Genomic DNA, 12,381 nt, shown 5'->3' with positions numbered 1-12,381 from the left:
AAATGCTAAGATCCTGATTCAGCAAAAGCTTTTACAAAGGTATTTAAAGTTAAGCACATGCTTAAGTGCTCTGCTGAATCAGGGCCTGGGGGAGGTCTTGTTATCTATGAAAGATTTCTAAGTGGGACGTGGAGAAGGAAACCAAGGTGTACAGTTACAGGAGTGCAAAGACAAATGGAGATGTGGGAAAAGTTTTATGCTATTTGAACTTACTCAAGAAACTCAACAAAGATGTGTAGGAACAAATATCCCCTCAAATGAAAGCAGAGGTGGAAAAAAGGGAACAGGGCAGGGAGCGGGAGGTGGAGGAACATGAAGTGACATTCCAGCAGGTGAATAGCAGAGGAAAACTTTGGTGCTGTACCTGGAAGGATAAAATACTCCAGCTAAAACAAACAAACAAACAAACAAAAAACCCAAAACCAACCAAACAAAAATCTATCTCTTAACATTGATAACCCTCTCTAAGATCTCTTCAGCATAAAGTCCCGAAGGAAGGAGGAAATATTGACAGTCTGACTCTGAGATGGGCTCGGATGATCAGAGCATGGTGTTGTTAACACAGAGGCTGTGGCTTTGATCCCTGCACAGACCACTCACTGAAAAGTTGGACTCTGATTCTTCTGGGTCCTTTCCAACTCAAACTATTCTGTGATTCTTTGGTTCTGTAATTCAAGTTTTTAACTCTGGTGTTTCACCTGGGAGCAGAGGGAAGTTCAGGGGCTGGGCTGCTCTGGAGTAGGAGATCCTTCAGACCAGCAGGCAGAGAGAAGCAGGAGGGGGAACCAGCTGTGGTGAGAGTGCTCCAGCACCACCCTCAGCCAGGGTGGGGGGAGGATGTCCAACAGAACCATCCCAGGATAGGACACAACCCCACATGTGGCCCTGGCAGGAGGCCCACACCACCACCCACCACATTGCTCAGCACCACCATCCACGTTGGGTTTTATGATCTGCTGGTCCTCTCAAACGTTTGATGACATCCTGTGCTGGATGTCACCTTGATTTGCTCAATCATCTGGGGAGAGTGAAGGACCTGTGCAGGTTAAATCATCCCAAGCTCACACGCTGGAGAACCTCTGAAAGTGAAACACGGGGCAGGGAGGGGGAATGAGGTGGGATTTCCTTGAAAAGTCCTCTCCTGATCCAAACCAGCTCCATTAATACTTCCTCTTCAGCAGTCCTCTTTCCTCTGTTGATTATGAAAAAGTCAGAATGGAAACTCAGATGGCATAAATAGACCAAAGACTCTTAAAAACTTTGAAAAAAAAAATATTTCAAGTGATTGGTGTCTTTTAAGCCTGGTGAGCCCTTATTCTTGAACCAGGAAGAGAAAGCTTCCTTGCCAAGAAGGTTTACTGAGGTGGTTCCTGCAGTGGAGAAATGTGCTGAGTGTTCCTGGGCTGTTTTTTCTTGGCAGCAGGTTTCCTCTGGGCATTTATTTGATTATGCCCATGTAATATGATGATTATCAGATTTCAGTCACTGGTGCTGTTCTCCAGCTTGGCCTGTTGCAATAAATTAACCCGGGCCTTATGCTTAGTCCTGCATCGGGGTGCTTTAATCACGTAACGTGACCATCAGATTCTCTGTCCACAAATTGGCCACAAGTTTGGTCAAATTATCAAATTACATTACTGGAGTAATATTAAAATCATGTGAGCGGGTTTTAAATCCCAGTAGTTCATGAACTTTTTTTTAATATCTGCCAAGCTGAACAATGGGACCCTTTGCAATCCCCCAGTGAGCACCTATTAAAACCACAATTTACAACTATACATATCATCTAACGTGTTAACCAGGTGTTCCAGTGTTATTGTTTGAAATTCTACCTAGGTTTAAATCAAATGAAGAAAAGCCAAAAGTCCAATTAAAATCCCACATTGCCTCTTTATCGTGTGTAGGTGAAAGACATTTGTTATAGATTTAATGGCAGAAATCTCATAAAATTTTAGGCCATCCTCTTTTCTTCCCAGTTTCTTGTTTCTTGCTCCGATTCTCACAGCTTACTGGCATTTCCTGTTCTTAGCTGTAAAAAAAATAGAATAAATCTCGGAATTTCTGGCTTAATTTTAGTAGCATCCTGGACACTCCAGCAGAATTTGACAATTGAGTGTTGTCATGGGATATTAAAATCCTGCAGTGGGCCCATTTAAGCTATTATTTCATAGGCTGTCCCTTAATCAGTTCCATCCCTCGGCTGTGCACTCTTTGCCAACATGTGTCTATTTTATTTAATAGTTCAGTGACAACAAATTTATGTTGCTAAGCTCCAAAAAGTAAACCTTACCAAAATACCTCCCCAAACTGCCTTTACAGACATCCACCAAAGTAATATGGAATTCAGTTGTCTTCACTTGGCCATAATTACTTCCAGACCCAGGCTGCCTATCTTTGTCTTTGGCCATTTTTCTCATTCCACCCCAGCCCAGAAATCGTGGTGTTTCTTTACATTTATGGTTTTCTACTTAGATTTCATTGTCACCCACCCCTCCTACCTTTTGATTTTAGCAGACCTTGACATTTAACTAGTGACCTAGCTCTCCCTCCAAATATATGTTTGCTTCTCTGTTTGACAAAAGGCTTGGCTTTTCAGTGCCCAATAAAACAAATTAATTTTCTTTCAGTGAGACAGCCTTCCCCACCCCCCTTCTTTTCTCAGGCATTAAAATTGGGACAGTGTAAAAAGTCACCGTTGCCTCGCTAATTTGAAATCCATTGAATAATATGATAAATGAGAGCAACTTTTTGTCCAGAATTAGTGTAACTGGCAAAAAATAAATGTGTCGGTTACAGCACATCTGTTCTCTTTTACGCTTTACTTAAGAAAATAATTCTTGCCAGATTTTACCCACCCATAATAATTATACAATTTTTACAGATGTAGTTTGTAACAGCTTCACTTTGGTCCAAAACCTTTAATATGACTTGCAATGAATTTACTCCTTGGCTTGCACTTTATTATGTTTTTGCAATAAAAGAGCTGAGGTAAAGTTATTTGTTTCCAGCTCTGCACCTTTTGCTAACATTTTTATAAACAAAGCTGCTAGGCTCAAAATGATTGTTGCTGTCATCACCACTGTTACCATTGCAATTACTGCACGGTTTGCATTTGGACATTTCATTTGGCTCTTGCTCCCAGTCTGTTTTCCTTGTCCTTAATTATCTGTTCTGTGGGAGCACCAGACCAGCAAGAAGGGCACTCATGCATGTCCAGCCACAAATGATAAACCATCATGACTTCCATTGATATTTAAAGACAACGCCACTAATTATTGGAGATGGAGCCTGGCTAGGAAATTTTGAGGGAGATCCAGAAATCTCGGCGTTTCAGGAGCGGTAGGGCCTCGAGGTTTGGTTTGGCCCCTGGAAACACATCCCAAGCTCCAAGGTTCAGGTCATTCCATGCCAGGGGCTCGGCGTGGGCCAAGCTCTAATTGTAACAGCATGGCAGGCAGTGCCACCATCGTTAGGCTCTGTCTCAGGTTTACAGCCATTTGCAAAACTTTATAAATCAGATGCAAATATTTTCAGCTGCTGAAACTTGCCATAAAATAGCCTGGCCTTAGTCCAAATGAATCCTGACATCCAATTTTTTAAAAGGGAAAAAAAAATTAAATGAAGGAAAGAGAAGTTGCAGTTTCTGACCAAGAGCAGATAGGATGTATCGGGTTTCTTTTTTGGGGCCAGATACTTAAAAAAGAAATGGATTCATGGGGAACAGCACATTATTCCATGAGCAGAACCAGCCCACTAACTATGCTTTGGAAGAAAAGGCTCTGTTTAATTAACAGCCATAGACTGATTAGTGCCCACTCACTGATTTTGAGCTCGTAAATTAAACTTCTATTACTTTTAAAAGGGAGGGGTGGCAAGCTGAGCAGAGGTGACACTTTGAGCCACCTCTGAGCACGTGTTTGGTGCCCACACAGATCTCTACCCGCTATTATTGTTATTATAATTCATGGTATAAACTGTAACCACTTGCAACTGCTCCACACTGCACAACCCAATTAAGAGCAACAGAAATGGCTGCACTTAATGGGTCCAATGACATGATAATGCCTTCAAAGGGTCAGTGCCCTACATCGCACATCAATGGCAGTTGACACACTGTTTTTTAATGCTACCACTTAAATATGCATTAGAGGTTTGAAAGCAGCATTGAAGTAATGAGAAGGGTTAGGCTTAAACTTATAAGTGCAAGTAAAGTGTGACCTGCAAATATAAGTGTTGATAAATTCAGGATAGCTTTTTTTTCCTTTTTCTTTTTTTTTTTTTAAAGTGTAAAAGCGCTTTTCAGACTTAGGCATTTTTAATTCTGTGTTCCTGCAAAACCTAAAGCATTTGCTGAGTTCACTGGGAGCAGTGAAGCTTCTCCAGAAGAAGCCTGTAAATGGGACAGGGCTTCCTTACTCACAATACAATGGCACCGTGCCCATAAATGTATGATATTTGAAGCAGAGTTTAGGAAACTGTTCACTCTGCAATCACAACATGAAATAACATCTTGTCACAGCTTGCCAAAGAGCTGGGCATGATTTCCTACTGCTCTGAACCCTGTCCCCAGGCAAGTATTTTAAGTCCCTTTTGCAGCACCTGCAGGAGACAGAGAGATCCAGGGCATGCTCCCAAGGCAGATCCCAATTCCAGGAGGGCTCCCACCACCTGATCAGGAGTGGTGTAAAAACCTAACAAAGTCTTGTTCTGCTGGCAGTGGGGCCCTTGGTGTTTTGGGGTTGCTCATCAAGCTGCTCCCACTGTTTTATCACTTCAGTCTGGTGGGTTTTTTAGTTTGGATTTGGTTTTTTGTTTTTTGTAGGTAGCTCAGAGACACCTAATTTGAACAAAATAAGGGTAGGCATACAGGATGAGTTATCAGGGGCTCAGAGGCTTCTGATTTCACTATCAGCTCCAGTTTGGATTTTTCAGAAGTTGGACACCAAGGCCATGGGTTTCAGGTGGTGTCAAATCTGTTCTGCACCCAGAAATGTGTCTGACCCTCTCCCACACCCAGCTGTCCCAGGGAAATGAGGCAAATTCACTTTGAGTCCTGCAACCTTTGTGGGGTTTTCTATGATGAAGCAAATCAAGCTCTGAAATCCAAATTGCCTCCTCCTGGCTTTGGCTGGGATGCTGCATCCACGGCATGGGCAGGGCTGCAGGGTACCCAGGGTGAGCACTGAACCTGTGACTCCTTTTTAATTAGAACAAAAAGAGAAAAGAGAAAAAAAAAAAAAAAAAAGCATCTAATATTTTGGCTGCTGAACGATTTTTTTAAAAATCCGGCATCGTCCCCCTAATCCCATCTGAACATTGTGTGCACGCGATTTAAATATGTTAATAATCACTCCCTGCTCCTGTCATTCCATCTCTTCTTTTTGAGTTGTTTAGGCAGACGCTGGAGCCAGTCCAGTTCCCTTTTCCAGCTGAGCCCTTTCCCTCGCACCACGGGCACGTTGTGGGGCTCATTTTTGGGAGATAACGGAGCATCTTAGCCCTGCAGTACTCGCAGTCCTCACCACACCAGCCCCCTTCATCCAGCGCCGGCGCGGTGCTCCCGCTCACGCTCTCCCCAAGCCCAAGCCTGAGCAGCACAAAGGAAGTCTTTGGTGCTGTGGAGGCTGCACATTTCCCGAGCAACGCCGGCGCTTCCTCCCCCATTTACGGGAGGAACCGGCTGTAATGAATTTAGATGATATTCAGCTCTACTACGCTGCTTAATTCACTCGGTGGCCTTGATGTTATAGGAGATGAGCAAAGGGACCGGGGGTAAATCCAGTTGACTTGGTGTTAAAGTTAACATTAACAACAGTAACAGCAAGCTCCCGGTGTTCGACTGTCACTGACCCTTCAACACGACTCAAAAGCGCTGTGATTCCCATATTTCCCCTGCTAAAGCAAATACAAGCCCGAGCGGTAGCGCGCGGTTGGTTTTGAGCGTGCCCTGCGCTGGGTGGTCTGGGGACTTATCCTACTTCCCATCTCATTTGCCTGCAAACGCCTTCACCTTGTCAGGGCCAATAATTATCCGGCCAGCGATGCTCAGAGCTGCCATTCCTTAAGATTGGATGAGATTGAAGAGGCTGAGGCTCGGCTCCTCTGTGCATTTTCTCCGTCAGTTAGTGTATACACTGGGGGCCCGGCGAGCCCTACAGCAGAGCTACACTAACTTTCTCTCCCCTTCCTTATTATGGAGCTTAATAACAGCAGGCAGTGTATTAATATGTAAGAGATCAAGAGATTATTGATTAGAATCACTTGGCTAATATCCCCTGTCTGTCATGTAGTTCAGCAGCCCTTTCATGATTTTTTGTGTCAGTCCATTTAAATATTCATGACAGAGTTGCTTTGTACCTCCACGGCTGAATTTCTAATTAATCTGTCAAAAGAAATACAATATGCCCCTAAGCCTTATTATTATAAGGGTCAGCTGAAACAGAGCTGGCCTGGCTAGGCCTAAGGGGTAATTAATTATAACAATGCGGTGTTTACCTTCGTCAGTACCTGCGGCCTAAATGAGTGCTAAATTAGACTCAAACCACTTCAGTCCGTGTTTGAAGCACCCCGATATGCCAGACTAAATCATAATGATGGGGAGGAGAGAGCGGAGAGCCGCTCCTGTGTAACAACATAATCAGCAATTATAGCTAGGAAATGGGGAGAAGGGGGAATTTTATCTCATTAGAAGAGCCCGAGCAGAAAGTTTTTTTTTCTGTCACCAGCTCTTTTCTTTCGAATTCAAATGATCCCACTCTAAAGGTGAGGGATCTCAAATTTAATTCCAGTGCAGAAAGCCAGCCTAATTAGTGGTATACTTTGGCTAAAATATGAATGACATTTGCTCCAGCTTGCAGCGGCCTATTAATAGAGGGTGTCAGAGTGAAACATTAAGTGTATCATTCTTCTGTCAATTTATTTCTGTCATTATTGTTTCTTTATTTCCTCTGCCACATTATGGTCACTAATTTCTTCTCACTTTTATGAGATTCTTAATGTGGGCCTTTAATGAACTCCAAAAACTCAACCACAACTCTGAAATTAAAATACTAGTCTCCTGTCAGTGTGACGCGACAGAGTAAAACTTGAATAGTATCATTCTTCTGTCAATTTATTTCTGTCATGATTTTTCTTTATACCCTGCCACATTATGCCCACTAGTTTAATTCCATTTTTATGTGACTTGTTAATGTGAATTTTAGGTGGCTTTTAATCACCTCCAAATTTGTAGAATATCACAATAAATCATAACTGTATCCCCTCTTATGACAATTTATTTCTGTCATTATTTTTTATTTCTCCTTCCTTATTACAACTCCTAGTTTCATCTCCTCCTCTGTGACCTTTAGATAGTTGCATTTTGAAAAGAGGGAGCACAGCCAAAGTTTCCTCTTTCTCAGCATCACCTTGCAGCGATGCTCTGTCCACCTGGCTCTGCTGTGTCCAGCCAGGAGCACTCAGCCTGCCCAGAGGTGCCCTGTCCACCCAGGAATGCTTTGTTTTTCCAGGGATGCTCCACCTGTCCCCACCATCCCAGCCTCAACTGCAGCATCACCCACACACAGCCTGGAGAGCCCTGGTGTGCCCCAAACAGCAGGACCCTGCCCCAGCATCCCCACGCTCTTCCCTTGAGGGTTGGGTTTTAAATAAATGACATTTCATTAATGCTATTGATCGGGGCCAGTCTAATTCATCTGTGTAATGAACAGGGGTAATTAATTTAGGGTGGTGATTCCTGTTTCCAGTGATTATTGAGGGGCAGTCAGAGCAGGCTGGGGCTGCAGCACCAGGAGGTAACGTGGGGTGTTCAATGCAACACACCCCAGACCTCCTTTACAGTAACATTTTAATAAGAAAACTGCAACAAACACAGAAACTTACACCAGATCTTGGGTAGTGACTCACAAAAAACAAAAAAAAAATGTGTTTTTTACAATTTTTTTTTATCCCTCAAACAGCTGCACATCTAAACTTCAGCCTGGCTGAGGAGAAGATGGAGTAATCCCCAGCCAGTCTTTTGGAAGTGTGAATAAAGCATCTGTAAATGATGAAAAAGGAGATGAGGGGGATCTTTTTCCCTCAGATGATTGCAAATACGATCGTTCACAGGCCTTTCCCTCTGCCTGGACAGGGATCATCTCTCCATATCCATGGAGGGTGATGCCAGGCAGTGACTCCGCTTTACTCAGGGAGAAAAAAAGTGGGGGGACCCAAACCACGCCACTGTCACTGCAGATCTACGGTGGGGGGCACTTCAGCCCTCTGGAGTGCTCCAAAAGGACACAGAAACCATTCCCATGGGGATCAGGCCATTGCAATCTTGGCCTCAACTTTTTCCTAACCACCCCTTCTGCCTGCACCCCTGGCCTGCACGAAAATTCTGCAGGAAATGAAACCCCAAATTCTCATCTGGAGTAAGCAAAAAAGGGCTTAAAGCCTTGCCCAGAGGAGTGGGGTTTTCCAGGAATGCTATGCCTTCCCAGGGATGTGGGGAAGGTAATGAAGTAATGAAGGAGAAACAAAAGGAAAATCAGATGAGGCTGGCACCACAAGAAAAAAGTAATTGGTAATACCATGAATAAGCTAAGACAATATTGATTTGGACTGGATTTGGGATGTAAAGGTGCTGATTGTCTCATTAAGTGATCTGGAGAAACACAGGGAGATCAGGATGCTGAAACTCTGCTGCTTTTGGCTGCTGTGGACCCAAATCTGCTTTAACTCACTTTGGCCAATCTGCCAGCAAAATTCCAAGGATCTGCATTACTCCAGACCAGCTCAAGAGAAAGTCAGTGCCTGTACATCCAAAACCTCCCTGGGAACATGGGAGGTGCTGAGGATGCCAAAGGGATGTTTTATTCCTCAGGTTCCTGGTGATGGTTCATGAAGCTGATGCTCTGAACACTTCTCAGAGCTGAATATCCTGGGCTCCTTTTGGAGTAGGAGAAAGCAAACAAACGGCAGAAAGGGGAATTCTTCTGAGCAGTGTGGCCCCACATTTCCTGCATCCACCTGCTACAGCTAAAGCTATAGGAAATATCTCATCTTAGGCCCTAGGCTGCCATGAATTAGGTGGCAGCGTGTGGCATGCATGGGTAGGATGCTCTGGGAAGATCTGCAGCGAGGAGCAGTACTAGCTCCAGTCCTGATACAGGACGTTCCAATGCAGTAGGATTTAACTCAATCCATGTCTAAACCCTATCCACACTTGCCTTTTCCCATTTTTTCCCTGAATATATGCAAACACTCACCTCAGGACAGGATGTCATGGTAGTTGGCATTTGTCACTTGGACACTCAGCGATGGCTGCAAGAGGTGGCTGACCTAAAGCACATCATTTTCTTCCAAATCCAGCTCCTTGTATATGTTTCATACAGCAACCTTTACATTTTTGAGCTTGAGGACCCGAAAATGAAGAGGAGCTCTACAAAATGGATTTTGAGATCTATTAAATCAGGCTAAGCAGCATCTCTGTGTAGTCACATTAACAAAGCCAACTCCTGCTGTCCTACTAAGGCTGTCTACAGACTGTTAAAGCATGAAAGTCCTATAATTTCATAAAAACCCAAAGTATTCAAATTTCCCTACAGTAGTGCTTTTGTATCTAATTGAAAATGAGTAACAAGCTTACTCTATACATACAACAGATCATTAACTTGATAAGATACTGGTAGCATATTAAGTGAATATTGTGTTGTGCTAGCAAAACAAATACAGAAGAGAAATTTGCTAATGCAAAAGATTTTTTATATCATTAGCAGTGGGTCATCTTTTGGTATTCAAATAAGTAAACTGAATTCCATCACTGAGAACTCCAGATTTTTAATTTTTTTTTCCTTTAATTTAAAGCATAAGATGGAGAAGGATCCATACCAAAGTGAAAGGGTCAGGCAAGATTTTTAAAATAATTTTTTTTATTTATTTATTTTATTTTTGGAGGGTGCAATTATCTGAGACATTAACTTTTATAGTTTTACTTCTCCTTTTCTATTTCCAGCCTTACCAATTCTGAATGCAAGATTTGGTTTTATTTTCATCCAGGCTGTGTCTCACATTTTTTCAAGTCTGTTTTTCTCTTTTTCAATATTTGCCTAAATAAAAGTAGATTTTCAACCTATGAAGCCTGTATCAGTAACATGCATATTATTTTAATCACAAAAAGGTCAAAACTTCGTATCTAATTTCATATTAAAGTGCTCTTTAAAATTCCAGCACACTGGAGAGAGAAAAACATTAACAAAAAAATATTTACACATGGGGTGTTTCTTAAAGAATTAATTATAATAATCTCAGAAAAAGGGCCTGAAGGGGGAACGTACCAAGAGGACTGAGGCTAGTGGGATGGGAAATAAATATATATATATATATATATGTAGGCAAATGTACACATCCCTGCATGGTATTTATACATAAATATATTGGCAAAATTTTCCGTTCTTCCCCATGCAATCATGGCAGGGACACAGAGTCGGTTCCTTTGTCTTAATCCACAAATATTTTGGGTGTTTTTTTGTAGGAAGAGTGATTGCCTGGGTGTTGGCAAGAGTATGCTGGTGGGTACCATGGCAGGGATGCAGGAACTGATGGCTGGAGCTGCAGGGATGCAGGGACTGTGGGCACCACTGCAGGGATGCAGGGACTGTGGGCACCACTGCAGGGATGCAGGGACTGTGGGCACCACTGCAGGGATGCAGGGACTGTGGGCACCACTGCAGGGGTGCAGGAACTGATGGATAGAGCTGCAGGGATGCAGGGACTGTGGGTACCACTGCAGGGATGCAGGGACTGTGGGCAGCACTGCAGGGATGTAGGGACTGATGGATAGAGCTGCAGAGATGCAGGAATTGCTGGGTACCACTGCAGGGATGCAGGGACTGTGGGCAGCACTGCAGGGATGCAGGTGCTTCTTTCTCTGGCTGCAGGAGGACAGAAACCTCCAAACATGAGCTGAATTTCAGAATCACCCAGAAAGGCCCAAAAGATGCCCTGTAAAGGACATCTGCCAACTCAGTTTAGGGGTCTCATTTCCAGGCTGACAAAATTCCCAATTTATTTTCTTTGATATCTGTATTTACCGAGCTCATTTCTGTTAGACATTCAGAAAAATCCTTAAAAAGATGACAAGGGAGACGGTGGACAAAGCTATGGAGCTTGCAGACTTCTGTGGGTTTTTTTAATTCTGTCAGCTGGATATTGACTGACTTTCTAATGCACACTCCTCTAATTCTTAATTAGAATGACATAGCTAATTAATAAGTTTTTTCCAATTATAAATTAACTTAGGATCAGAACTCTGGCTTTGCATGTAATTTCCTATAATCGCTAAAGCTACTGCAAAAACATGTCTCCTACCAACCGTAACTTTTTTATTTAACACAGACAGACAAGTTCTCACTGGGTTTAAATTTTACAGCAAATTATCTCTGTTGGGATTTATGAAGGGAAATTAAAAAAAAAAAATTCAGAAGAGTTTTCTCTTTTCTTTTTTTTTTTCCTCCTTTTTCTCTTTTTTTTTTTTTTAACACTTCTTTCTTTCTTAAACAAAGTAGCATCTCTTAATGGACAATTTCTTCCCGAGATTTAAAAGGAATTCATCTTAATATTTTAATGTTATTACAGGGAAGGAAGAAAGAGAGCAGGTGATAATTCGTTTTTTCATAACTGTTACCACCTTTTCATGGTTTCTGCAAAAATGATTTGGGAGGATCCCGCATGCTGCTCATTTATAGAATCTTAACTGGAGAGACACTTATCTCTTTAGTAATGAACCAGTGTAATTAAAGGTGGGAATGTGGAAGAGTTCAGGCACTGGCAACATGTCACATAGTTGGCTGCTGCAATTCCTCAGTGGTTTATCAAAGACTACTCCTTTAATATGGAGATTACACTTATGTACTTGTCTGAACTTGAAAGGCATTTGCCTAATTTACTTATTAATGAGATGTAAATCTATTTGTACGGCACGTCACAAGTTTCCTGAAATCGCTGCTACTTAACCGGTGATAAACCCTATGATTTAAACGAAAAATAATACATTTAGCTTTCCACATTCATTCTGTTAAAAATTGATATAGTCTATGTTAAATTTATTAATATTGCTTGCTGTCATTCAGTTTGCAGCTCTTACTGAAATATGACTTGACAGCGGCCGCATTAAAGATGTATGCCATTGTATTCAACAAAGATTAATGAAGCCCGGTAAAAATAGCTGTAAAAGAGAAAGTGATCCGAATGTAAAATCAGTGAATTAAATGAGGCCTTGCATACCATTTGTTAATATGCATGAGGAGGGAGGCAGCGAATGAAAATGTCTCCCTGCAAAGTTCATTTGGGAATGTTTCAATATTGTCTGAATATCACCAAACTATTGAACAGCGGCTT

Source organism: Pseudopodoces humilis, chromosome 9 (genome assembly GCF_049639895.1).
Source record: "Pseudopodoces humilis isolate 2021_Gansu_Grassland_sample_001 chromosome 9, ASM4963989v1, whole genome shotgun sequence".
Lineage (NCBI taxonomy): Eukaryota > Metazoa > Chordata > Aves > Passeriformes > Paridae > Pseudopodoces > Pseudopodoces humilis.
This window is presented reverse-complemented; position numbering follows the sequence as displayed.